Source organism: Diceros bicornis, chromosome 22 (genome assembly GCF_020826845.1).
Source record: "Diceros bicornis minor isolate mBicDic1 chromosome 22, mDicBic1.mat.cur, whole genome shotgun sequence".
Classification (NCBI taxonomy): domain Eukaryota; kingdom Metazoa; phylum Chordata; class Mammalia; order Perissodactyla; family Rhinocerotidae; genus Diceros; species Diceros bicornis.
Genome location: NC_080761.1, coordinates 55,089,398 through 55,117,214, shown reverse-complemented (window position 1 = coordinate 55,117,214; position 27,817 = coordinate 55,089,398). Strand labels below are relative to the sequence as shown.

Here is a 27,817-nt window from a genome sequence, read left to right as displayed (position 1 = left end):
GGTCTGTGGCTTCCCATTAAGCCCCTCAGAGCCAGAACCAAACCTCCCAAAAATTACTACTTAATTTTAGAAGTCTCTCAATATTCAGCATGTGGCTTTTAAATTAGAATTGTAGAGTAGGTAGTATTCATCTGTTCATTCTATTCTCATAGAATAAATAATTAATTAGTCCTTACTTTAGTTATATATTTTTAACATTTCATTCTTCAATGGAGTCCATGAATTAAATGACAATATTTAAAGTTAAAGGACTCCTCTGAGTCTCATAAACTGAAAACCACCATTTCGAGCAGGCAAGCGTGGGCAAACTTCCCATGTTAAGGTATTTTTTCAGTTAAAAGATTATTTTAATGTAATTTTTTAGTTTTATTGTCACAGATTTTTGTACCTATAAATATGTCTGACAAACTTAAATATTATGCTCATGTTCTTCTGAAAGTAATTTAGTGTTAATTTAATAATGTAATTGTTCATAATAAGATTGAGTTGCTCAGAAATTTCTGCTAAAACTTTGTTGCTTTAATACGCAACAATGAATCGTCTCAACATTATGTATGTAAGGAGAGAACAGGGCTCCGGACCAATGGGCCCCACATTCAGGAGCTCCAAGCAGATCAGAGGCCACTTAGATCATTAATATGAAGGATGGTTTTCCACTTTCAGGAATTGGGTGAGTTTGCAAAACTGATGGGCAATTCATACCTTATGTCAGTGGTTCTCAGCCCTGGATGGACGTTAGAATTACCTAGGAAGCTTGGGAAAAAAAAGCATGAGACATGTCAATGAGTCATTTCCTTCTACATAGAAAGGGTCCTGGAAATCCTAATTTGTCTTGGGATGTCTGTTTGGTATCTGGTACCATTTTTTATTGAGGTTCTCTTTTTTTTCCACTTCTAGAAAACTCAGTTTCTGATCTATAGTTTAGGAAACCACCTATGAGTGGTAAGACTGAATAGCTCTGATTAAACTGTATTTAATCAGAATGCAAGAGGGTGGAATCCCCTATTTCGGTGTATTTAGCCAATGATGATCCAGAGAGAGGACCTTATGATCAGTGAGGATAGCAAAGAATGTCCAGGGCCTTTGACTTCTTTCATAAAATATGTATTATAGTTGCCACCAGATTACAAGGGTTTTTCTGAGAACAAACATCGATTCTTGCACAATTTGCCTCAGTCATTATACATGAACCCAAGTATGTTCTGTTCAACCTAAAAAGTTAACAATTATTGAAACACTTACCTTGATTACATTTTATCGCTACATAATTAATCTAGTTTTTCTATTTTGATCTGCCAGTTTTAACTGTGGACCTAGATTAGGGAAAGGAAATATCAGGAGAGAGTTGTCAAACATTTAATCACATGAGGATATGAACATATGCTGTACTTTTCTAAAGATAAGAAATTATTAAAGCCAGAAAGACGAGGTTTAAATTAAGTATAGTAGTAAGTAAATTTAGCTTTTTAGAAATGAGAGGCTTGTTTAAAATGATTCAAGAAATCAGTGCAAAGCAACAAATAGACAACCTCTTGGAAGGTTCGCGCTTCAGGAGACAAGAATTAACTGTGGGGTTCTGTCCTCCAGTGGAGAAAAAGAACAAAACTGTCTCCTTTTTCTTTAAAGAGCAGACTGTATATTCAAAGATCAAAATAATTTTTATCTGAACTATTCACTCTCCTCTTTATTCTTCATAAGCTTTTTCAGTTTAACACGTTTTATATGCCTTTTTGTGTAAATACACACAAATACATATATGTAGTTAGATAAAAATTTAAAGTTTTAACTTCAGCTTTTTAAAATAAATTAACCTTATCATTGTAGTGTAAAAGGCAATATTATCTCAAATAAATTTATCATTTTAATTGGGGCTTTACAAAAAGCAAATATATAGTATAGAGTAATCGATCATTTTTGTAATGTCTTTATTTATGCATTTTAATCACCAAAGATTTCAGGTGACAGTGTTATTCATTAACTTAATATTAGTCACAGGTCTTAAAGTCAGTTAAAGATCTCAAAAAGTATATTTAAAATGTAATACTTTAAATGTAAAATCATTCTTGATTTTAAAAATCAAAGAGATAATGTTTAAAACTCACATGCAGATAGCAGAAGTGAAACAACCAGGTTTAAATGGTTTGCACTATTAGTTGGAGTTTACAAGAACAAATTCTTTTATAAAACAGCAGTTATTCTTTAGTTAATACATATGTTTATATTTTAATGCCTTAACATATTTTGTGTAAAGAATAATTTATCTGACCCATAAAACCAACAGAGGAAATTTAGAAAGTTTAAAATAATGAGATTAGAGAGAAGATGTAAATCTATTTTAGAACCCAGAATTGCCAAACTAACATCATTTGTCCAAGGATTCATGTAAAATAGGAATATTACTCATGACGTTTTAATACAATTTATAAACCTCTGCATTTACTAGCGAAATTTGAGAGTTTATTTAGCTTCAGTATTGACTTTTTAAAGTACTTTTTCTGCATTTTGCTTTATCCAGTTATGGAGCATTTTAATCCTTGTTGCAGGCACTCTTGGCCACTTTTGTAAGAGAAAGGCTTATCTTGACAGACCAACACTCTTTTTTTTTTTTTTTTTTGTGAGGAAGATTCGCCCTGAGCTAACATCTGCCAATTCTCCTCTTTTTGCTGAGGAAGACTGGCCCTGGGCTAACATCCGTGCCCATCTTCCTCTACTTTATATGGGACGCCGCCACAGCCTGGCTTGCCAGGCGGTGCGTCGCTGTGTGCCGGGATCCGAACCGGCGAACCCCAGGCCACCACAGCGGAGCTGGAGTACTTAACCGCGTGCGCCAGGGGACTGGCCTGAAAGACCAGCACTCTTAAAACCAGAAGTCTATTTAGTTACGCACCCTAGTTTTTGTTTTTGTGCTCTGACCTATTTTTAATTGGTGCTTCTTAAATCTCTATAGGTCAAGCGAGCCAAAGGGACTTTGTGTGCCTCCTGCTTAGAGAGGAGGGGAGGCAGAAGCCGCCACAAGTGCACGAGCCAGTCGCCTGCCCCTCCTGCACTTGATAGCCTAGCTGTCTGGTGTGTGTGTGTCACTTTCTGTGCGTGAGCGGCTGCCGTTGCTGGAGAGAGGTGGCTGGGCACCTGCAGGAGGGGCCCTGGCATTGCAGCTCTGGTGGGACAGCAACTCCTCACCGGAGTTTGTATCCGTGGCGGTGAGCCAGTACCTCCTCCCTCTGTATAATACCTGCCCGTGACCCTCTCCCACATCTGGTTCAGTTTACCTCCTCTGATAATTCTCCCTTGACGGGTGCAAGGCCTACTGCACTGGGTAGCTGTTAAAACAGCTTCTTGGTTTAAAGGAATGTGTCTTTGTTCGGCCCTTGTTATCAAAGAATTTGTTCCTGAGTGTCCTCAGCCTCCGAGAACCCAATTTGTATTTTCTGTGAGATACTGTGTTCTTGTCTGATTCCTGTATTTACTGTCGGAGTTACTTCGCCCATTACATCCTGTTATATGGCTCCAGATGTGAGCCTGATGTGAATTGGGCCACATCCTGCCCTCGCCTGGAAATGTTGTGATTTTCAGTTGTATTTCTCTATCCTATTGCCATCAACTTCTCAGTGTGCCGTCTGTGATTTGCAGACCAAATAGTTTTAGCACTTGGCATTGTTCAGGAATCAGTGTAAAATATATGGTCAATTATGTCTTCCACTCTAGCTCGTAACTGAGCAAACTTGACACATTTCCCCAACCTTTGGTTGATTGCAGTCTTATGGCAGTGGGTGAAGATCAGGGGCCCTTCCAGGCAACCCCGTGGGGTGTCAACCAGCACTTCCGTCAGTAAGCCAGGCCAGGGAGGGCCCAGATGCCCAGTGGCCTCCCCTCAAGGGTCCTCCCCACTCCCCCTCCAAGCTCTGTCAGACGCCAGCAAGCCCCCTTTCAGGGGGGTCACAGCTTCACACAGGAACAGCGTGCCCCAGCTTCTGGTGTGGCCTGCTCTGTGATGTACCTCTTCATTTTATGTAAGTGGAGAGCCTGTGTCCCCCCAAGTCTGGACTGGGGTACATCTACCCCATTGCACTAGTAGTTGTCAGTGTTTCTGGCTGGTTTCCAGGTATCATCTCAGTTTGTTGTAATGCCCAATATACTGTCAGACCACGTGTGTGTGTGTGAAATTGGTGTCTATTTAAATGCAGACGGGGACAGATTTTCAGCCCTGAAGCCTACTTGCTAAATGTGAAACAGGGACAAGAAAGCATGGTCATCAGAAATAGCGACTTCCAGCTGAAGGGAAGGGACTAGTGGAGGTGAGAGTGAAGGGCTTGCTTAGGGCGCTCAGAGGCCATTTGCTGCTGTAAGGGTCCTCATTCAAGGTTCTGGATCTTCCCATAACCTCACAGGAGGCTTGCCAGAGGCTAAAATATATATCCCCAGTAGTTGAAGGTACCATGGGCTTTGTGTGGTCTTCTTGTTAGAGAGGAAGAGCCATTATTTTTATTTTTCCATGATAACATCTGGTGCCAAACCCCTTTTGATGATGTCTGAAAATTTTATTGCTGTTTTGGTTGTTTAGATTTTTTTCCCCTCAGGCACTTTCCATTCTTTTCCTTCCAGGTATGTAATAAGTGACAGAGTTTTTTTTTAACGATCAATTAATCCCCAGAGTTTCCCAAGAAAGAGAGAGGAAAAAGAATAAGAAGGAACCACTACACACCTCTTGGGATGATTTAAATAAAAAATACTGACAACACCAAGTGCTGACGAGGATACAGAGCGACTGGAACCCTTTTACTTTGCTGGGGATGTGGAATGGTGCAGCCACCAGGGAAAAAGGCTTGAGAGTTTCTCATAGAGTTAAACATACACTTCCCATATGACCCAGCAATCCCACTCACAGGTTTTTACTCTAGAAAAAGAAAAAGGTCTTTTCACGTAAAAACTTACACAAACTTTACCTGAAATAGCCAAAACCTCGAAACAACTCAACTGTCCTTCAAAGCATGAATGGATAAATGGACTGTGGTATAACCACACCACTGAATTCTGCTCAGCAATGAGAAGGAACACGTGATGGATACACACAGCAGCTGAGCTCAATGTAAAGGCATTATGCTGAGTGAAAGAAGCCAGGTTCAAGAGGTCAAATATGTTGGGATTCCATTTATAAGACATTCCCGAAAAGACAAAACTATAGTGATGGAGTGGCTTGGAGCAGAATTTTTTTCTTTCACTCACTAATTCATTATGTTTCCTAAGATTTGATTAAATTCTTTTCTTCTTTCTTCTTCTTTTTTTTTTTTTTTTTTGCTGAGGAAGACTTGCCCTGAGCCATCTCCTCTTGCCGATCTTCCTCTTTTTTGCTGAGGAAGATTCACACTGAGCTAACATCTGTACCCATCTTTATTTTGTATGTGGGATGCCACCATACCATGGCTACTGACAAGTGGTGTAGTTCTGCGCTGGGGAACTGAACCCAGGGCACCAAAGTGGAATGCGCCGAACTTAACCACTAGGCCACTGGGGCTGGCCCTTGATGAAATTCTTTATTCATTGGTCTGATCTGGTATAAGTTCCTCATTTTTGTGATGCTGACAGGACCATGAGCTGTATTTTCGGGTTTTGCAGAAGCTATTCTGCTGGGTCATAATGTTCCTCTTTATGCGCCCCAGGCAGAGTTGGGAGGTCTGATGTCAAAGAGCTCTGCAGGGCAGCTCCCAGAGGCAGGCAGTTGCTGCTTCAGTTTGATTCTGCCATACATGTCTGCTTATCCACATTAGTCACAGCTCCCACTAACACCCAAGTCACCTCTTTTGGCTTTGGGATTTGAGGGTTTTTTTCCTGTAGATTTGATCAGGCCTCCACTGAGTTTTGACCTGGGTTTATCTCCTGATCTCTTGTTTAATGCCTCTTCTACAGGAGGCCATGAGTCAGTTGTTTGTAGTCCTCCTAGGTTGCAGGTTTTCCTCTTAAATATTGCTTTAATTTCAGAGAGCATCTCTGCAGTGTGACCTGGTTTTCCTGTTAACGTAGTTGGGATTCGTCCCACATTCATCGCCATTGGACACCACCAGCCAAGCGGTCCCAGGGCTCCCAACACAGGTCTCACCAGCCAAATGTAACTGCTCCAAACACTTGGTAAATTAAGTCAATTTAAAACGCACGGGTAGAAGCAAAGGGAGAGGAATGCGGTTAGTCAACGGACTCAGGGTAGGGCGCAAGCAGGGTGGGAGGGCCACGCTCCCTGAATCCTGCTTACGCGGTGTTCACATCGCCTGCCTGCCTGTCTCTCTGCCGCATCAGCGTCCTGGTTGTGATGTTGTTATGAGGACCAGAATGGAGGTTGGAGCAGAGAAGTTGCCCACGGCCGAGAGGAGAAGGATATCTGGCCCCGTTACAGATGGCCAGCTAGCTTGCTGAGCAGCTATGGGTTTTATTTGCATTTCTCAGACTGAGGACACTAGGGTCAGAAAGCGTGGATGAATGAAAACCTCATGAATATTTAGTGCCTCGGTGCCTCCTGTATCTTTAGAGCCATGAGTTTTAGCGATGTCGTAGTCTTTCCATTCCCTCTGGATCTGTGTTTGACACACACATGCTCCGCTTGTGAACTGCTCGTCTTTATGTACATATCTTAGAAATTTTGCCAATGCCTTCCACTCTACGTGCTTCCTAACTATTTATCTGTACTTCCATCTTTCCTCCTTTCCATTTGTTTTCTCATCTTCTATAGCATCGTGGGATATTAACAAACAATACAGAAATGCGTGTTACATTACACTACCCCCACCCCAACCTGCTGAGGAGTGGGGCTGGGGGAGGGGGGCATCAACATACGTATTTGTGTTGTCTTGGGTTTCCCTCTGTTGCTCTGATCACTGTTAGGGCTCTCAGCAAATGTGGCTTTCCACCTGCAGCCAGATGGGCTTGCTAGTACTGGCTCCAGAACCAGACCTACTTGGTCACTGGCAGAACTGGACAACCACTATAGCTGTTATAACTATTTGCCTCCCCACCTTTGGGGGGACCTGGTCCCCTAAGACTCAAGGCACAAGAGGAGCAGACAAAGCAGGCTTCTGCAGACAGGTTCATCCCAAAGAGAGAAAGAGGAGGAAGGGGTGATGCCACAGAGCCTTAGTTCCTTCTCCCCAAAGACCAGTCAGGAGTCCCTTCTCTTCCCTGGGGAAAGAAGGAGCCGGTGGGGGCAGGCCAGGAATGTCCCTGCAGTGAGCTCCCTCCACGTGGAGGCCAGAGGATGGTGACGGGAATGTTTGCTTCCAAACGCTTGCTCTTAGTCACCACGGAGTCTTATTCAAGTATATTATTCCAGTGAGGCATTTTGTGGATTGCTATTTCTGTTTAAGTGTTGCATTCATTGCCTCCAAATAGCATCCAAACCCTTATTTTTGACATGTAAAATAGCTCCAGCTTGCTTCTAAAGAGTAGGGGGTTAAACCGCCTTATCTCGATACACGCGTCCGTCCACATGCTGAGTCCCCCGCTTTGGGCGCTGCCTCGCATGGTGCTCTGTGTGCACTTGTTCCTCAAGGTCTATTATTTCTGGCTAATGCTCTGAGATGGTAAAGCAGAATTTACTTGCTTTCCACCTCCAAAGTTTCTTAAACATTTTTTCCTTAAGTGGTGTATCTACACAAGAAGCAAAGTTAGTATGATCAAGAAAAAAATATAAGTGTAAAGAAAAAAGAAATAGATTTAAAATCAACTGCTTATAATACATGTATATATGTTTATATCCATTTAAAAATAACTGGTATTGGGGCCGGCCCGGTGGCGCAAGCCATTAGGTGTGCACGCTCAGCTGCAGCGGCCCGGGGTTCACTTGTTCAGATCCCGGGCACACACCAACACACCGCTTGTTAAGCCATGCTGTGGTGGCATCCCATATAAAGTAGAGGAAGATGGGCATGGATGTTAGCCCAGGGCCAGTTTTCCTCAGCAAAAAAGAAGAGGATTGGCATTGGATGTTAGCTCAGGGCTGGTCCTCCTCACAAAAATAAGTAAATAAATAAATAAAAATAACTGGTATTAAGTACCTAAATTATTTAACCATTACGTTTTGTAAATGGAAAGCACCTTAGAGGCTGTCCTGTCAAAACTCTTTATAGGGAAGGAAACTTTAATCCAAAGAATCTGGTTTTTGTCAATCAGAATACATTTTAGAAGTAGTACTAGGTCCTGACTTGTTCCACTATACTAAAATATTTACTCTGACAATACTGAGTTGTCTCCAGCATCACAAAATGTGTTAATAAGCAAAAATCTCATTGAACTAATGTCAGCAACATAGACGCCCATCTTCAAAGAAAATCATTATTTAGACTTTTTATTGTAAAAAATTTCAGAAAAGTAGAGAGAATAATAAAATCAACCCATCACCTAGTTTTAGTACTTGTTAAATGTATCAGTCGGGAAAGGCTATGTTATACTTCAGTAATAAACAACTCCAGTGGCCTTTAGAGCAACAAAATTTACTGCTATATGTCCACCATAGGTTGGTGGGAAGGTGAGGGGCTGTACTTCATTTCAGCATTGCTTGGGGACCCAGGTTGACAGAGGCGCCATAATGTTATGAGACCAACATCAAAACAAGAGGCTTCTGGGTTTGCTGTGGCTCAGGCTAAGAGCAGTCTGGAGAGTCAATACAGGTGATTAAATGCTTGCCCCTGTGGGACCTCATTACTTCTGCCCACATTCCATTGGCCAGATCTGATAACCTGGCCACTATTGTACTAACTTCAAGAACGTGAGGGAGTGTAACTCTCCAGGCATCAGAAAGTAGGGGGAACCAGATGCCAGTGAACATTAGTAATGTCTAATTCTGCTCTATTTGCTTCGTTAATTTGCGGGAGGAGTGAAATATTTTAATATAAGCTATAGACATGACATTTACCCCTAAATATTTTGTTGTGTTATCTCTATAAAATAAGGACATTCCCCCATTTTTCTGCAGTATTTGCAATTTGAGTTATAGGCATTATTACAATTCACCTCTAAATACATCAATATGCATTTCTTTTTTTTTAAAAAAAAGAAACTTTTGCTTTATAATCACATGATCATTCTAATTCCTAATAAAATTAACAATTCCCCAGTATCTCCAATATCAGTTCATAGTTAAGTTTTCCAATTATCTCAAAACCTGCCTTTCTGTGTACACACCAGGATCCAGTTAAGGGCTATACATTGCATTATTATGTCCAGTATAATCTCTCTTAGTAAAACATAGTCCTGTCCTGTGCCCCCAACCCCTCTTCATATGACCGTGGCTTTTTGAAGGGACAGTTATACTGTATGCTAAAAACAGTTGGACTGTGGAATATCCTGCCTCCTGGTTTTATCCGTTTGTTTCCTTGTGGATCTACTTCACTTGTTCCTTTACCCTCTTTTTATCCACAAGCTGGAAGGCAGGTAGAAAGCCTTCATTCCAGTCAGGTAGCTGTTTTGGACAAGGACCCTTCCTAAGTGACAGCACAGAGTCCATACTGTTCCACAAGAGGAGCCGCTGTCTGACTGTCCCCTCTCTGGGACGCTCATGCCCATCACACCAAGTCCTTCCATCGAGGCTGGGTTTCCCCTTCCCAACAACAAGCAATCTGTGCAGTGATATTTTGGCACCATGTCACCTCCCCACTAAGCCTCAAAGAAAAACATTTTAAGAAGCAATATTCATTTCTATTTGCAACTCTCCCAGGCAGTGACATTTCAAATAACTATAGAGAAGCCATGAAAATTAAGCAAGTCAATGCAGAAAATTGGCTGTTTGAATGTCTAAAGTTAGCAAGGGGAAAAGTCCAAATTCTATTTAAAATATCTCTCCTTCCAGTTTTCCCGTGTGGTTGTGCTCTGGCTTTTGTGACCCACGGCCTCTCGGTTCTGCTCCTCCCCCTCCGACTTCTCCTTCTGGGCCTTGTACACAGCCATCTCCCTGACCCTGAGTGGGGACTTCAGGGTGCTGTCCTAGGTGCTATCATCTTTGCTCCTGACATACCCTCTTGGGAAGACAGTGTCCACATCTGTGGCTTCAACTGCAGTCCATACGCTGGTGAGTCACAAGTCACGGTGTATTAGTCAGCGTTCTCTGGAGAAACAGAAACAGAACCAGTAGGATATATATGTATTTATATACATATATATACATATATATATACATGTATATATACATGTATATATATGTATATATAGAGAGAGAGTATGGAGGCTGAGAAGTCACACGATCTGCTGTCTATAAGCTGGAGACCCGGTGTAATTCTAGTCTGAGTCCACAGGTCTGAGAATCAGGGTTGCTGATGGTGTAAGTCTCAGTCTGAGGATAGGAGTCTCTGCTCAAACAGGCAGAGAGCAAATTTTCCCTCCTCTGCCTTTTTGTTCCATTTAGGCCGTCAGCGGATGGAATGAGGCCCGCTCGCGACGGGCAGGGCAATCCACTCTACTTGGTCCACCAAGCCAAACACTAATCTCGTCTGGAAACACCCTCGCAGACACACCCAGAAAGAATGTTTAGCCAAATACCTAGGCTCTCTGTGAACCAGTCAAGCTGCCACGTAAAATTAACCACCACATTCAGTATCCCCGACCACTGGGCTCATACGGTGGCCTCTCAACCCTCAACATGTTGAAAATGCTGTAGTATCATTGCAAAACCTAATTCACTCTGCAGCTCAGATTCAAGCATAGCCCGCTTAAATTGGATATAACCACTCAAGTGTTTCTCTCAAGCTTCCTTCTGATTATTAGCAGGAAAAAAACTGACCAGATATCTACTCTGTGTTAAACTTAGCCTGATCCAATAATTTGAATAGCCCTTCTCAGCCTCTTGGGTTACCATCTCCTAACATGGCTTCCCGGTACGGGGAGAGACCTCCAGAAGCTCTGGCAGAGGAAAGCGTTGAGGTTGGCTGCAGTGTGCCTGGAGCAGTGTGCTCGTCTCTGCACTGGCTGTCTCTGCTGTGTTTTGTCTGGGTGCCCTCGTTGACCTGCTAAGTTCCTTCTTTGGAAAAAGATGGTACTAGGCATGAAACAAAACATAATCATGCCATGGAACAGTCACACCTGAACGACCACACACCTCATCTAAAATACAATGGAACTGAAGAGAAAAAGGCTAAAAGAAAAGAAAACCAACTGAAGAGAAAGGTGATCAGGATGTCAAAGGGATGTAGCAACACGCTGATGCATTTTCATCCTCTCAGTATCTCTCCTATCTGAAATCTAGTGAAGAGCTGGATAGTTTTTATTTTACGTAAAAATTTGAGACAGAGGTCATCTACCTTGTCTATGCCTTTTCCCCACAAAGAAAACATCTTTGCTATTTCTATGTGAAGGCAAAATTCTCATGTAATCAGTTTAGTAAATCTTTTTTTAAACAAGATGACTTCATGAACAATGTTTTACATATATCCATTCAGATTTTAATAAACATTTCTACCATTTACTCAGTGCATTTGTTAATTTGACTTCTTCAGCACCCTACCAGAAAACTGAGACTTGGAAAGGTGAAATAAATTAGCCAGGAACACACAAATAAGGAGCTATGGGGCTCGGATTATATCCCAGGTCAGTTTGATACCAAGGCCGTGCTTCACACGACTACCTGCTCCCGATTCTGATTCCCCAGGCTGCCTCTCCCATCAGGCGGGCTGCCCCCTCATTGATGTAGCTTGGATGGAGGAATTACTCCAGAATGCCCATTTCTGCCTAACTTTGTAAAATATGTCTGCGATCCTAATAGCAACGACCTTTAGGCACTTATGGTGCCAGATACTCTGCTAAGGGTTTAACATCCCTCTCTCTGCAACCCGTGAATATTTGTATTTTAATCCTCATTTTTGATTGAGACATGGAAACCGAGGAAATTAAAAGGGAAAACCTTGCCCAAGGTCCTATAGCTAGGGAGGGCCAGAGCTGGGGTGTGAGCTCCTGATGGAGTCTGCTTCCAATTATAAAACATCATTAGCTGCGGTTTTCCAGAGGGCCGTGCCATCTCCTCACGGAGCTTGAGGGTCTCTGCATCTCTACATGCATTTGGGACTGTTCTCATCCTCTCTCCTGTGTCTCCATCTAGCTACTTCCCATGGCTTTCTTGCTCTGGTCTTGGCAGCTTTGTAACCCACTCCTTGATGTTTCTCTTCATTAACTGATCAGAACGTAGAACTAAGCCGGATATTTTGCCACGTGAAATATTTCTAGGCTAGGGTGTTGTGGCCCCTATGGTTTTTAAATCAAATTTATTTTTAAAACTAAGCTTGATTTGTAATTATACGGTACTTAGATATTCTTCTTCCTAATTTTCTTTAACAATGTTTACGTTTAGAGGCAAGCTGAAACAGAGTACAGAAAGCACCAGTACGCCTTCTGCCAGTGCGTTAACTGGAAAAGGGACTTTCACCTGTCGTCCACGTCTGTCGTTCTAAATGAGCTGCCGACATTGTGATGCCTCACCCCTAAACATTTGAACAAGTGTTCTTTTTTTTTTTTAAATTCTAATCATTAGTTACTATTTCTTTTATTTATTTATTTATTTTTCCCCCAAAGCCCCAGTAGATAGTTGTATGTCATAGCTGCACATCCTTCTAGTTGCTGTATGTGGGACGCAGCCTCAGCATGGCCGGAGAAGCGGTGCATCCGTGCGCGCCCGGGATCCGAACCCGGGCCGCCAACAGCGGAGTGCGCACACTTAACCACTAAGCCATGGGGCCGGCCCTGAACAAGTGTTCTTAAGAATGAGGAAATTCTCCTGTATCCATTATCACACCTGAATTCCATAGCACCATCTATATTTAGAATTTCCCAGCATTCATTCATAGCTAGTCCTTAGCCGATTCATAGCTATTTCTATTTTTTTTTATTTTAAAATTTTTTTTCCAACTGATTTTTTTTATTGTGAAATTTTTGTTGTACATTATTGTTTGTCAGTCACCATATAAATGCATCCCTCCATCCCTTGTTATTTCTATTTAAAATTCATACATTGCACTTGGTCATGCCTCTTTAGTCTCGTCTAATCTAGAACGTTGACTTTTCTTTTTTTTTTGGTGAGAAAGATTAGCCCTGAGCTAACATCTGTTGCCAATCCTCCTCTTTTTTGCTGAGGAAGATTGGCCCTGGGCTAACATCTGTGCCCATCTTCCTCTACTTTATATGTGGGATGCCTGCCACAGCATGGCTTGATGAGCAGTGCGTAAGTCTGTGCCCGGGATCTGAACCTGCGAACCCCGAGCTGCCGAAGCAGAGTGTGCAAACCCAACTTCTATGCCACCTGGCCGGCCCCTAACATTGACTTTTTAAAACAGTCCAGAGGGCAGCTGTCCTGTAGAAAGTTTGGATTCCAGGTTTCCTCGTTATTTCCTCCTGGTCGGGCTCAGGCTGCGGGTGCGTATTTACGGGAGAATACTGCACAGGCGCTGTCAGCTGGGTGTTGCTCCCGCTTCCTGTGAGGAGGAGGTTTGTAATTTCAGTCTGCCCCACTCTGAGTGTTGCTGTTTGATCACTTGATTACAAGAGTTTTATATTTGCTTTTTTCTTGTTGCTGCTAGATTGGCGTTCCTTTGATAGAAACACACAGTTGTTAAACACTGGGATGTAGAGAGAACAAGAGAGTGGGTCCCATCAGGGGACAGAGATGCAGCAAATCCAGCTTCACCATGAGGCTGCGGCTCTGGCCAGGTCTCCTAACCCGGAAGCTTGTTTGCCACCTCCTGCCAGGCTGGGGAGCACTGAGAAAATGATGGGGGGTCAGTGGAGGTGAGGAAGGGGGGTGACGATGTGGGGGCTGCTGCTCCTGCCCACAGCACCGTCACCTCCACAGTACCTGTTTGGGGTGACAGTGATTGGAGTAGTGGGAATAGGCCTCAAATCAACGTGTCTTCCTTGTGAACTCCATCCTCTGTGTCTTGACCTATTTGGACAGTGTAGTTCCACACTCAACTCTTCTCTGCCCTCCATTTTCACATCCACCTGGTCACCTCTTTTCCTCTTTCCTGCTCTGCTGCTGCCACAGCCTCCGAACTGCACTTCCTACCAATCTCCTCCCCTTCACTGCTGCTGCAGTTAATTCCATGGGGTCTTATAGCTGGATCCCATCACTCTCCTGCCTAAAAATCTTCACCAGCTCACTTCGTACAGAGAAAGCTCAAATATTTTGCTTGGGGCACAAACTTCCCCTCCTCTGTTCTTAAGTGCAGTTTCTTTATCAATAAACTTTGTTAGTTGAGGTATAACACACGTACAGAAAAGTACAGAATCGTAAGTGCACGGCTCCATCAGTCTTCACAAAGTGAACCCGCCCAGGCCAGGCAATGGAGCCTTGCAGCACCCCAGAAGTCCTCCTCATCCTTTCTCTCAGGTGCTCCCTCTCCCTCCTCCCCAAAGGTCACCACTCTCCTAACTTCTAACACCATGGAATAGTTTTGCCCTTTTAAAAACACTTTACGTAAATGGAATTATACAGTATGTATTCTTTTATGTCTGGCTTCTTTTGTGCAATATGAGGTTTGTAAGATTCACCCAGGTTGTTCATATCTCTTCACACTGCTCATGTTTTGTTGTACATACTTCGCTGTGTGAATAGACCAGGATGAATTGATGTATTCCACAGTTAATGGATATTTGAGTTATTTCCAGTTTTTAGCTATTGTGAATAATGTTGCTATGAACATTCATGGACCTGTTTTTGTGAGACGTTATGTCTTCATCATATGTCTTCATTTCTATGGGGGATGCACCTAGAAGCAAAATTGCTGGGTTATAAGGAATCCCTATGTCCATCTTTAGGAGATACTGACAAATGGTTTTTGAAGTGATTGTACTGATTGACATTCCTCCCAACAACATAGGAAAGTTCCACTTGCTCCATATCTTTGTCCACACTTGGCATTTTCAGCTTTTTAATTTCGGCCATTCTGGTGAGTGCATAGTTAGTGAGTCTCATTGTGGTGGTTTTATGGTTGGTCTCATCTGCATTTCTCTGATAACTAAGAATGTTGGGCACTTTTTCATATGCGTATTAGCCAATTGGATATCCTCTTTTGTGAAGTCTGTCCTTTTTCTTATGGATTTGTAGGAATTTTTAATATATTCTCACTATGACTCTCTTGTTCACTCTACACTGATAGAGATCTTCTCTCATCTATGGATTGATAATTCATTCTCCTAATAGTGTATTTTGATGAATAGAAGTTCTTAATTTCAATGTAGCCCAATTCCTAGGGAATTCTTCTTCTTCTGGATGTCAGAGCCCCCCTGCAGTCCCCTCCCTCTGGTCTGGTGGCCTCACACGACTTTATCTAATGACAGAGAAGAGTGTTTTTAGGCACCTTTCTTTTGTTAGGAGGAGAAACACATCTTCCTCAGAAGTCACAGCTGACTTCCCCTACATTTCACTGACAGATCGGGTCACCTCTCACCCCAAGCTGCAAGGGAGTCTAGGAAAGTGAACATCTCTTTGTTCCTGCCTCTGTCTTGTGAGGATGGCAAGAGGGAGAGTACTGGAAATAGTTGTTAGGTGGCCAACTGGCAAAGTCTGCACGAGAGAGGACTGGAGCACCAGGGCCTCCTACTGTTATCAGCAGGAGGGAGGCACATGATTTGCCCCTCCCGCATTGAAATGTGTTGATTTTATGTGTTGAGCTGTTAAGTATAATTCCACTGAAATTACATCATGAGACTAAGATATTATGATGGGTTACTGATAAAAGTGAAATGGGTGTGAAAATGCTTCCATATGGAGTCCCCATATGTGCATATGTTTTAGTGTAAGTTTTCATATATAAGCACTTTTAATATGGAAAAATACACACTGAACCACTTAACACTGGTCATCTTAGGAGGATCAGATTGGAGAAGGAGAAGTCTTAAAATTTTCTTTCTATATTTCTATACTATGTTTCTTTCATATTTTTATAACTTGAAGAATATTATAAAAACCTCTTTATCTATTTGAGTCATGTTGGAGTCAAATCCCACTTATCAGGGATGAACTGCGTTGGTTCACTGTCGTTAATTTAATGGTGCCTGCATTTCTGAAATGACCTACTGTTGGAAAAAAATTGGAAACCCTAACAATTGGCTGGATTTGTGGAGTGGATAAAACATGTAGGAGGTACCTTAGCTTTATTAAAATTCCCCCAGATACTTACTATGCAAAGTTAAATAAGTCACTTATGGGCTGAATTGTGTCCCCTCAAAATTCACAGGTTGAAGTCCTAACCCTCAGTATCTCAGAATATGTCTGTATTTGGAGACAGGGCCTTTACAGAGATAATAAAGTTAAAATGAGGTCATTAGGGTAGACCCTAATCCAATATGATTGGTGTCCTTATATGAAAAAGAAATTAGGACACAGACACGTACAGACAGTGGACCATGTGAGGACACAGGGAGAAGACAGCTGTCTACAAGCCAAGGAGAGAGACCTCAGAAGAAAACAACCCTGTCCACACCTTGATCTTAGACATCCAGCCTGCAGAACTGTGAGACAATAAATGTCTGTTGTTTAAGCCATTCAGTCAGTGGTACTTTCTTATGGCATCCTTAGCACACTAATACAGTCACCTAATACTCTCATATGATATATCTTCATTCTTTTTTTCCCTCCAGCTTTAATGAGGTATAATTGACAAAATTGTAATACATTTAAAGTGTACAGTGTGATTTGATATATGTATACATCGTAAAAGGATTACCACCATTGACTTAATTAACATATCCATCAACTCACATATTTACCTTTTTTGTGTGTGTGTGAGAATACTTAAGTTCTATTCCCTTAGCAAATTTCAATTATACAATACAGTGTTATCAACTATAGTCATCATGTTATACATTAGATCCTCAGACCTTATTCATTTTATAACTGAAAGTTTGTTTCCTTTTACCAACCTGTCCCCATTTCCCCTACCCCCAGCCCTGGCAACCACCACTCTACTCAGTTTCTATGAGTTCAACTTTGGAATGTCTGCATTCTAATGGGATGTTTAAAAAAAAAAGATTACTGCTTCATATTTATATCTAACCATTTGTTTAATGTTTCAGCTTTTAACTTTCAAAAGGTCTTCCATAATTCTTTCCTTTTCACCATCAGGATAATTCAGTGAAGTGAGGTAAGTCAGGTATTCTTGCCTTACAAATATGGAAACTGAGGCACAAAGGGATTCAGTGACTCGACCAAAGTCACATAGCAAGTGAGGGGCAAACCAAGACCAGATTTGGAGACTTGGTCTCCTAGACCAGTAGCCTTTCCATTGGCCATTTCATCCTATCAAATGGAGTATTTAATGACAACTGTCTTAGACAGTGCTTATTTCCAAATATGTCAGATCCATTCAGCAAATACATATTGAGCATGTGTGTGTGTCAGTCTTTCTTAGAGGTTGAGGAGACAGTGATGGAGAGAACCTGGTGTCTGCTTTTGAGGAGCAGTTGTCTCGATGTGTTGACAGACACCTAAACAAGCAGTATTTTATACAATGTAAAAAGCACTATAATCATCGTGTGGGTAAAGCTTAGTAGAAACACCATTGAGAAGGACTTCGCCGGAGTGGTAGAATTTGAACTGGGCTTGAAGAAAGTGAAGGAGATTGTCAGACATTGGGATTCCCAGTGGAAGGAACTTCACACGTGGAGCCCAGAGTTGTGCAAGGTGAGGACCAGGACACGGTGGCTGGAGAACAGACTGGAGGACAAGGTGGGGGGTGGTGGGGAGGGGTGACAATTCTAAGGAGCCTTCCATGCACTTGAGGGAGTTTGGCCTTTGCCCCATAGGTCAGAGGCTCCCAGACTTTTGCATTTCTTTTATCAGGTAAAAAAAAATTAATAGAAAGCTAACATAAAATTGTTGAATTTTTATTTTACTAAGTAAAAATCCAAAGTACTATCATTGTAATTCAGCACCATTTTATACAAGGAACACCACCAAGAATGTAGGAGAGTTATAATTTTCTCCTAAAAAAAAAGTTGAATACATTTAGCTTTATGAAAAAAATCACTATATTCTCCATTTTTCACTAATTTCAACAAGACAGAGATTTGGAGGCCGCTCTTGTAGGTCTTACCTCTCAAACTTTAATGAGGATATTTGAATCACCTGAAGATCTTATTAGAATGCAGATTCTAATTCTGGGTGGGGCCTGAGATTCTGTAGTTCTAGAATCTTCTATGTCAGGTTCTCACTACACTTTGAGTAGCAAAGCTGAGTTTACATGGTAAGAAACCAGAAGATTGGCTTGGTCGAATTTGTATTTTGAGAAGTTAACCAGACAGCCACGTGCAAAATTGGTTGTAAGTAAATTTCTACTGCAGTTAATCGCACAACAAGAGTTCTGCAGAAATACATCCTGTGGGTTGTGAAAGATTACTTTTACTTAGCTCTCTGGTCCTCTGACTCATTGCAGGAATTCTTCAAATGGCAAGAATACCTCAAAGATTCACAATAAATGCATTTTTTGAATTTACTCTATGTGTCTTCTCCTGATTTAATACTTTAGTCTTAATATAGAAATGGAATTTTTTGGAATTCTTATAAGTACGTTGTATGTTCCAAGAACAGAATATCTACAGCCAAAAATAAAATGACTTAAAAATCGTGTAAATCAAACCAGCAGTAGTTGATTTGGTGCCATCTTTTCTCGGAGACTCAAGCAATGATTGAGTCCCGTACATGGAGAACAGATTGTTCCATGTGAGGCCTATTAGAAGTTAACTCCAAAGCAGATGTTCTTGAAGCTTCTGTTACCATTATAGACAAGCTGTTCTCCTTTTATAGAAAAACTAATATGTAATAATAAATTAGCATACTTACCTTAATGCCTTAATAAGGATTCATTAGTAAACATTCCTAAAAGGGGATAAGAAGTTTAAAAATGTACTATTTAAAATAATTAATATTTTTATTACATCGGAAGCCTAAGTCATAGTAAGCAGTAGCAGATGGTGGATCTTACAAATATCTTACAAATATTGGGAAGGCTGCTGGAACCCAAGGCAGAAAATAGCAAAATAGAATGACTTCAGGGTCAGTTGTAATTTTAAAGAAGCTCCAAGTTCAGAGACCAGATGGTTTTCTTTAAAAGATTAATCCAGAGATGTTCCCCACAAAAACTTTAATAGGTGATTACTTTCCCCCAAAGCCTATTTGAACACCAGCCCTCACAGGACTTACAGCTTTTAAAGGGGGTTTATATTCTTTGGCCTTCTGTTCCATAAGTGGGTATCATAACCTTGAATAAACACAACTCCTGATGGATTCAAAGCCCACCTTGATGTAGTTCCCGCTGCCTCATTCAGCTTCTCCCGGTGGGACCACCTTTCCCCCGGCCACTGGAAAGAACTCTGGCAGGCCCACGACTTTCCTGCTAACTTGTAGTGGCAGACAAGTCTCAGGCACCTTAGGAAACAAACCCAGACTCAAGCCCAAGATACAGGAGATGTGTCAAAAATAGTTCAGAACTGGAAAATATCAATAAGACTATCTTACCTACTAAAATCCAGGCTGGTGAGAAGAAACAGGAAGAATAAATAGGGATGTGTGTATATCTTCAAAATTCAGAAACATCTAAGAGCTTTGAACTGAGGTCCTAAAACATAGTTTAAAAAAAAAATTAAAAAGAAACTCCCAAATTAGTTCATCGAGTATATGAAGAGCTATTCCCCCTCTTCCTCTGAGCCCCTCACACAGAGCAGTGGTCTGCATGTGAGGTCATGGCACCCAGGACGGTTACAAGATTATCCTCTGTGATGCAAGGAGAATACTGGAATTTCTTTTTATATTTATTTGTCTAAAAATAAGATACATTAAGCTTACTAATATTTCATGTTTTAACTGACTTGGAGTACACGCATTTTCTCTCTGTCTCTCTGTATGGATGGATGGATGGATGGATGGATGGATGGATGGATGGATAGATAGATGTACTCCATATTTTTTTACAGTTAGGACTGTGGTATATACAAGTAAAAGTTGGAAATCTCTGGTCTAAAATACTAGGACACATTTGTTTTGCATTTTTAGAGCCTGGTCAGGTTGCATAATTTATTCAAGCGGTCCTTAAGGGATACAATTTCAGAGAACTAATTTTTATGGTTTTTTAATAGAATTTATTTTTTAATTGAGATATAATTGACACAGAACGTTGTATTAGTTTTAGACGTACAACATGAAAACTAATTATTAGATGGAAAGGGCAGTAACACTGGTAGTACGTAATCAATATTATCTAATCTATCAAATGATTATCTTGAAAGCTTGGTTCTAATTTTCTTGTATCCGAATTTATTTTGGATAATGCTACTTGAATGGTGGCCACCTGTTTCAGCTGGAGAAAAGATAAATAGTACAAGACATCATAGAATGACACCAGGGCAGGTAAGTGCTATGGAAATCTGACATAGGAAGAGCACGCAGGATTTGCGGGATGAAGAATATCTTCACAGAGGAGGGAGGAGCAGAACCTTTTATCAGCTGAAGCCCAATACCAAGATAAAGAGGAGCAGTGCGCTAATTAAAGGGGCCTGCTGCTGCCTTGCTCCACTTCCCTTGCCTCCCATGGGCCCCTGAAGCCTCTTCATGGGGTCCCAGGGCTCCAGGGAGAACGGCTGACATCAGTGGTATGAAGTCGTTGCTTCACACTGCTTTGACTGTGACCTGTAATGAGATCTATTTTATATCGGACACTTAAACATATAAGAATACGTGTTTCACAAAACCACAAGTTACACTTACACATATAATGCATTGTTATGGTATCTATTCCTTCCTTTGAAGAGTTGGCTAGTTTCTCTTAAATTAATGGTACAATCCATTATGATTGCAACCCACAGTTTGGAATTCACAGGTAATAGGAGATAAGCCTGGAAAAATTAGTATTGGCCAAAATGTTGAGGACTTTAAATTCCAGATAAGGGAGTTTGGCTTTTAGTATTTATTCACAAGAGGGCCTACTGAGGTTTTGAAAAGGCGGGGGGAGATCTATGTGCAGCAGTGGGCGTGATGATGTACATGGTGAAGACAAGCTGGAAGTGAAGAGATGTTGCAGTAGCCCACAGACATGAGGCGATTGGGCCTAAACTAGGAGGGTAAAATACTTATCGTGCTTCTTTTTCTTTCTGATTTCTGCCTTTAAAAGCACTAGTAGTTCAGGGATAAGGCAGTGTGCACATGGTTAGGGGAATGGCTCCTAAATCATATCCTGGTTCCCCCATCTGCCAGTTCTGTGAGCTTGGGCAGGTGTGATGGTTAATTTTATGGGTCAATTTGACTGGCCATCGGGTGCCCAGATTAAACATGACTGGGGAGTGTCTGTGAGGGTGTTTCTGGATGAGGTTAGCATCTGAGTTGGTGGACTGAGTAAAGCAGATTGTCCTCCTCAAGGTGGGTGGGCCTCATCCAATCTGGTGAGGGCCTGAATAGAACAAAAAGATGGAAGAAGGGGAATTCCCTCTCTCCACCTTATTGCTTGAGCTGGGTCATCTCCTCTCACCTTCTCCTGCCCTCAGACTGGGATTTACACCATTGGCTCCCAGGCCTTCAGCCTAAGTTACACAACTGGACTGGCTCTCCTGGGTCTCCATCTTGCAGACAGCAGATGGTGGGACTTCTCAGCCCTCATACAAGTATAAGCCAATTCCTCATAATAAATCTCAATCTCTCTCTCTCTTTCTCTCTCTCTCAATCTATAGATGGATAGATAGATGATTGATTGATATATGATAGATAGATAGATAGATAGATAGATAGATAGATAGATAGATAAATGATAGACAGCTGATAGATAGATAGATAGATAGATAGATAGATAGATAGATAGATAGATAGATGATTGATAGATAGATAGGCAGATAGATATACAGAGATAGAGACATCCTTATATCCTATTGGTTCTGTTTCTCTGGAGAACCCTGACTAATGCATCAGGGTAACTTCACATTTCCATGATGGACACAGCCAGAGCTCCCCAAAGTAAAGATAATGTCTGTGGCACCATACAGAAGCCCAGAGCACTGCATAGCCTCATGCATGTGTGCTCATTGGAAAGTTCAACTGTGGCCTGCCACATTCCCTGAGGCAAAACAACTCCTCTCAGTATAGGCAGGCAATTCCTCTGAATGCAGCTTCCGAATCTGCTGTCACTGCATCCTGGTCTCCCTGTCACCTAGTCCTCCAGTCCTGGTTGTGGGAGAGAAGGGAGGGGAAGGAGGGTGCAGAGGAAATGCTGCTGGTGCTCTTGGCTGGCGCTCACCATAATTTTCTATGTTTGAAGTACACCTTGAGTTCTGAGAAAGGCATACTCAGAAAAAGATGAACTGTTGCTGGTATTCTTTATTATGTTTCCATTGTAAATACATATTACTGTATTTTTAAGGCAGAGTTCAATTTTGGTACTCTATTCATGGCATTTAGGCATCAGAGACCTTGGCAAAAACGTTAGGCAGTGAGAAACAAAAAGCAGTAGGTTTTAGTAATTTCTTGTATTTTCTTCTGCTGAGCAGTGTTTATTGCTTTCATCATTTATTATATTACACTTTTCTCCATCACAGAACATTCTGGCCTGAGGTTAATTGACTTTCAAACTCAATGAGCACGAAGAGTGACACCTTCCTCATTTCTGCTTTATCACGTGACTCCAAGGAGGTGCTGGGTTGATTCCTTCTACCTGGGGAAAATGAGTTTCCATGTGTTTTGCAAGCTTGAGGCCTAATTTGCATATTGACAGCAAGAGAAGTGGAGAATACAATTATCTTGAGTTTCTAAAAAGACAGTCATTTACAATATCAAAAAATTCAGAATTCTTTCACTTGAATTATCTAAATAATTATCATAATTTCATTGGGCAGTGATGTAGATATGATCTTAAATATGATCTTTGGCATACAATACAAAAGCAACTACAAATGAAAGAAGCAAAAAATAAGTTATTTTTATACTTATCGTACTTTGTAGAAGACCACGGCTAGGTTCATTGCAACCCACCCTCGTCAGTAATCCTGGCTTGGCTGATGCATTATTGGTGAAGCGTTCAGAAAATGCTGATGTTCGTGGGCAAGTGAGAGCTTTTCAGCTACATTTTAAAGACTTCTGTTTGTCAAACCACACGGTCATGTGGTTTTAAGGTTTCAAGCGGGAGAAGCAGCAATCTGGCGACGGCCGGCTGGTGGTGGTCCTAAGCCCGGAATGGCTTGACCCGCGTTGCTGACAATTGAAGAAGCAGCGGAGCGTGTGCCACAGAGGGCAGGCGAGGGTGCGTGCTCACTTCTGCTCAGCTCTTTGGCCTGACTTGTGGCCCAAGAACAGGGTCATCTTAGAGCTGTCAGACAGAAACTGCTTGGAGGAAAAGGCTGGTCCTGTGGAGCTTAGGCGTTCTAGGTAAGTTCTGAGAAGAGGAGAACCACCGCAGTCCCTGGCCTGACTCCCTCGCCGACTGCACCTCGGAGCCTGCCTTGTGTCCCGCATGAAGGCCGCCACCTCGTCCCCCCAGGACGGCTGCCCCCTTCTCCCTCCAGGAGCCCCCCCATTGCACCTCTTCTCGGCAGGTCCTGACCTGCCACCTGGCAGAGAAACCTCCGCTCTGCCTCGCTGCTCCTCCCGTCTCTGTCTTCCCGCCTACACCACTCCTCTTTCTCCCGCCCAGCCCTGTCTGGTTTCCTAACTCTTCCCCATCCTTTTTCTCCAGAGAAATCAGCACGCACGTGGACAGGACAAGGGGGACGGAGTGGAGAAGCTGTGAGTCCAGACAGGGGTGAGTGGAAGTTGGTGGCTCTGCTGCGCACTTTGGGACATTTCTAACCTTGTGACGTGGATGCATAAAGGCGGTCTGTAACTTTGAACCCCTCTTCCTGCGGGGGCACAAGGGCGGCTCAGAGCGGCAGCTGAGATCAATGACCTTGGCCATTCTTCCTGGGACACGGAGGGCTCACACTGTCCGTTCACAGCTGGCCGGTGGACCTCGTGGTGTAGCGATTGGGACAAGCCCATACCCCAAGCGCTGCATGGCTTCAGCCCGGCTCCCTCCCGAGAGCTTCTGAGACCTCTGCTGTGTGTCCAGCCACAGCATTCTTTTCTTCTCACCCGGAACAGCCTGGCCAGGAATCCTTCTCCCACATTCTTCCCGGGCCTTCCTCAGCTTTCTCTTCACCCTCGCCCTCTGCTCTCCTGACCTCACTCTTGACTGCCATCTGCATCTTCCAGCAGGCGGTTTCAAGACTGTTTCCTACAGCCATTCCTAAGTGACTCAGGGGCAATCTCTTAAGCCTGGAATTCCAAATCCTTTGGCAACTGGTTGTACATTTACTTTTGAATTTTATACCTTACCAATCCTCTAAATAAATTCACTTCTCCAGGGATGCAGAATACCTGCACAGCTGCCCCGGATGGCGGTAAGATCTCTGCTCTCCGCTCATCCCGGGTCCGACTTCTAATTCCCCCTCCAGCCCGGTTCTTTTCTTGCTGAGCTGTCCCTCAGGTCCGTGCCATGACTGCAGCCCAAACTCTGAGCTTCTCTCACAGCGTACTCTCCACACATTCTACCTCTCGGTAATGTCTGCTGGCTGCTACCACTTTCAGTATTGTGGTCTTTCTTTCACAAGCAAATTCAAAACTCTTCAAAAGGAGATACTGCCTTTTCGCTATGTTTCCTCCACAGCACGTAGCACGAAACTGCGTATCCACAGGCAATTTGTATTTATTGATCATTAGCAGGGCCTCCCTAAGCCCTGAGATCCAGATAAGGTGGTCTGGAGCCTCAGTTGCATGGGTTGTCAAGGTCCAGTCCCCTCCGGACTCTGCGGGTTCCTCGAGGCCTCAGCCTTCACCATCACCCAGCCTTCGGTGCCTGCTCCCAGGGGAGCTGCCTTGCTCTGCAGAAAGCTGATCCAGATAGAAAGCCCAGCACCCAGCAGAAATCCACGCACACAAAGCATCTGAGAGCCTAGGAGCACTACTGACGATTTGAGGAGGAAATGGAAGAATGCTTTTGCACATGCTCGGCAGTGGCCTGCCTGGGCCTCCTGTCCCCTTCCCTACCTTCTCTTCTCTCCCTTCCCTCTTCCCATGAAAACTAGCCCCCAGTGTCCCCACGCCCTGAGAGGCACAGACCACCACCACCCCATCTCCTCTCACATTCTCTGTAAAGCAGCCTACCTGATGACATCATTGGTTTTAGGGTTTTCCTGGGACCCCAGAAGCACATCAGTTATCTTTTCAAAAAGAAAGTTCCCTCTTTCATGGGAAATCTAGCACAGCTGTTAGAATAACTTTTTTTTTTTTGGTGAGGAAGATTGTCCCTGAGCTAACATCTGTGCCAATCTGCCTCTGTTTTGTATATGGGATGCCGCCACAGCATGGCTTGATGAGTGGTGCGTAGGTCCATGCCCAGGATCCGAACCGGCGCACCCTGGGCCACCGAAGCAGAGCTCAGGAACTTAACCACTAGGCCACCAGGCCAGCCCTAGAGTAACTTTTTTTTTCAAGCCTCATTACACTGAAATATCTGCTTATGTCAAGGTGGTTCATCCTGAGGTTTCTCTCGTCCCTCCTCTCCCTTTTGTTAAATCATATATATTGTTGCTGAATGACTTCCTTTCCTCTCCTTTCCTGTCTTCATGATTTCTTCCACAGGCGCTTTCAAAAGGGCCATATTCTTGACCTCCAGAACCCTGGACTTCATTCAAGCACTTCATTCAAGTGACTTTTCCTTCTCAAGTGGACGAGATTGACAGAGATGTTGAAAACGGCGGTTACACCTGTCTGGGTGACTAGCTTATTTGGTTTCCCTTATAAAGTCCTTCCACTTGTCAATGCTCAACACCTTGGCAGTCCCTGGCCTGATGACGCAGTGGTGACAGCTGCACGCCCTCCTGACTTTTTCAGTAGTGCTCTTTGTCACCTTCTAAGGTCACCTGTTTTCCATTGCCAGGACTGCTACCTCTCATTTCCATTAGTTCTTGCACTACTTTTTTCCTTATGTCCTTTAGAATCGGTATAAGCTACTGACTACTGCCAAAGCCTTTAAACCAGCCGTATTTTATCTGACCTTTCCATAAGACATTCTAGTTCACCAGCTTCTAATTAAACTATAGTTCATAATCTGAGTTTTCTCTTATTTCTCTGTCCTCACTGGTATCTTGAGTATCCTGTAATTTCAAATCCTTGATAGGTTTTTCTTATTTAAATTTTTTTGGTGCAACTAGTAGTGAGACACTGTACAAACCGTGCTAACAGCTGTACTTCTTCTTAACAACCCCAACCCCCGCCCCACAAAACACACACACAAACCAAACCAAGTGGGTGTGGCCAACGAGTCTCATTTTTGAGGGATAATTTCTATTTTTCAAAATGGGTTTAAAAGCTACCAGTTTTGGGCCGGCCCGGTGGCTTAGCGGTTAAGTGCACGCGCTCTGCTACTGGTGGCCCGGGTTTGGATCCCGGGCGTGCACCGACGCACCGCTTCTCCAGCCATGCTGAGACTGCATCCCACATACAGCAACTAGAAGGATGTGCAACTATGACATACAACTATCTACTGGGGCTTTGGGGAAGAAAAAAAGAAGGAGGATTGGCAATAGATGTTAGCTCAGAGCCGGTCTTCCTCAGCAAAAAGAGGAGGATTAGCACGGATGTTAGCTCAGGGCTGATCTCCCACACAAAAAAAAAAAAAAAAAAAAAAGAAAGAAATTTGATTTAAAAAAAAAAAGGGCTACACGTGAATGGAAGACTGACACAGATGTTACCTGTTTTTATTTGGGAATATTTGCTCCTTGAAGATACAAAAAAAAATAGTTATTACACAACTGTTATGCAGCCGAAAAGCAGAGGCTCAAATAGCAGTTTTACTAATTTACAGAGAAAAGGCACTGACAACCTGGACACCACCTCAGACTCCCCTTTTCTCCGGCAGATAAAAGACCCTCCAGTCTCATTTCCCTCAGGGGAAATGAGGAGGCACTCATTTGTCAGGGGAGGCACTAAAGTGCCGGATGATTCCTTGCTGGCCGGCCTTTTCCCAGTCCCTGCCTGGGTTCTGGCTGCTGTGAGAGCTTCTGCAAGTCCACCTCTCATAGTCTCAGTATTCTCCTTTATAAAATGGACACAGTAATAAAACAATAATAATAATAGTGAGGACAAAGGAGGGATGTGCTGCTGGGCAGGCTACGTGGGGGACACACATGCTACGTGCGTTCTACACATGTTCTACGGGGAACTGTTGGCCCTGGGCGATGCGCTGCCTTTCTGAACCTGCCCCACCGCACTCCTGCTCGTGCTCTCCCCATTCTGGCAGGTGGAGGGAGGAGCAGCTGTTCCTGCTGCTGCGTCCTCATTCGCCCCACTGCTGACCACTCGGCTCCCCTCCCTCTCCTTGTGTCCAGTGGCCGGGGTGGGGCCTCTCTGATTTCCTGGCTACAGGTTCCTCCCCGTGGAGGCCTACCTGATGGCCATCTTTCTGGGAATTCTTAAGAATTTTGGTGCTCTGAGGCTTCCGTTTCTTACTTTTTGAGTACAGGTATAGATTTGGTTTTAAACGGGTTTTATATCATTTTCTGGATCTTTGTGAGTGGGAAGGAGAGGCAGTGGCATTTCCTCAGTTCACATCATGAAACAGAAGTGTCACAGTGCAATTGGACTTGATCTCTTTAGTTCCTAGTGAGTCTGGAACTGCTTGTTTATGCCGTCCTTTTAAGGAGTAACATTTTAAACATCATCCCAACCACATTTTAGATCCTTGAAATTATCAAGCAAAATGACTAAGGCAGAGGGCATCCAAATGTGATCTATTCACCATGACAGCTCATATTAGTGGTTAACCTGGCAGGTGCAGTGATTCAGGTG

At 43.0% G+C, this 27,817-nt stretch overlaps 1 long non-coding RNA gene across 1 annotated transcript in view; it reads left to right on the top strand.

The window, feature by feature from the left end:
- The window catches only part of LOC131420197 (uncharacterized), a 52,734-nt gene that overhangs the window by 17,432 nt on the left and 7,485 nt on the right, over positions 1 to 27,817 (top strand). Inside the window, exon 3 of the long non-coding RNA XR_009223496.1 lies at positions 23,667 to 23,732. This is a non-coding gene — a long non-coding RNA (uncharacterized LOC131420197). The remainder of the gene's footprint in view (positions 1 to 23,666; positions 23,733 to 27,817) is intronic.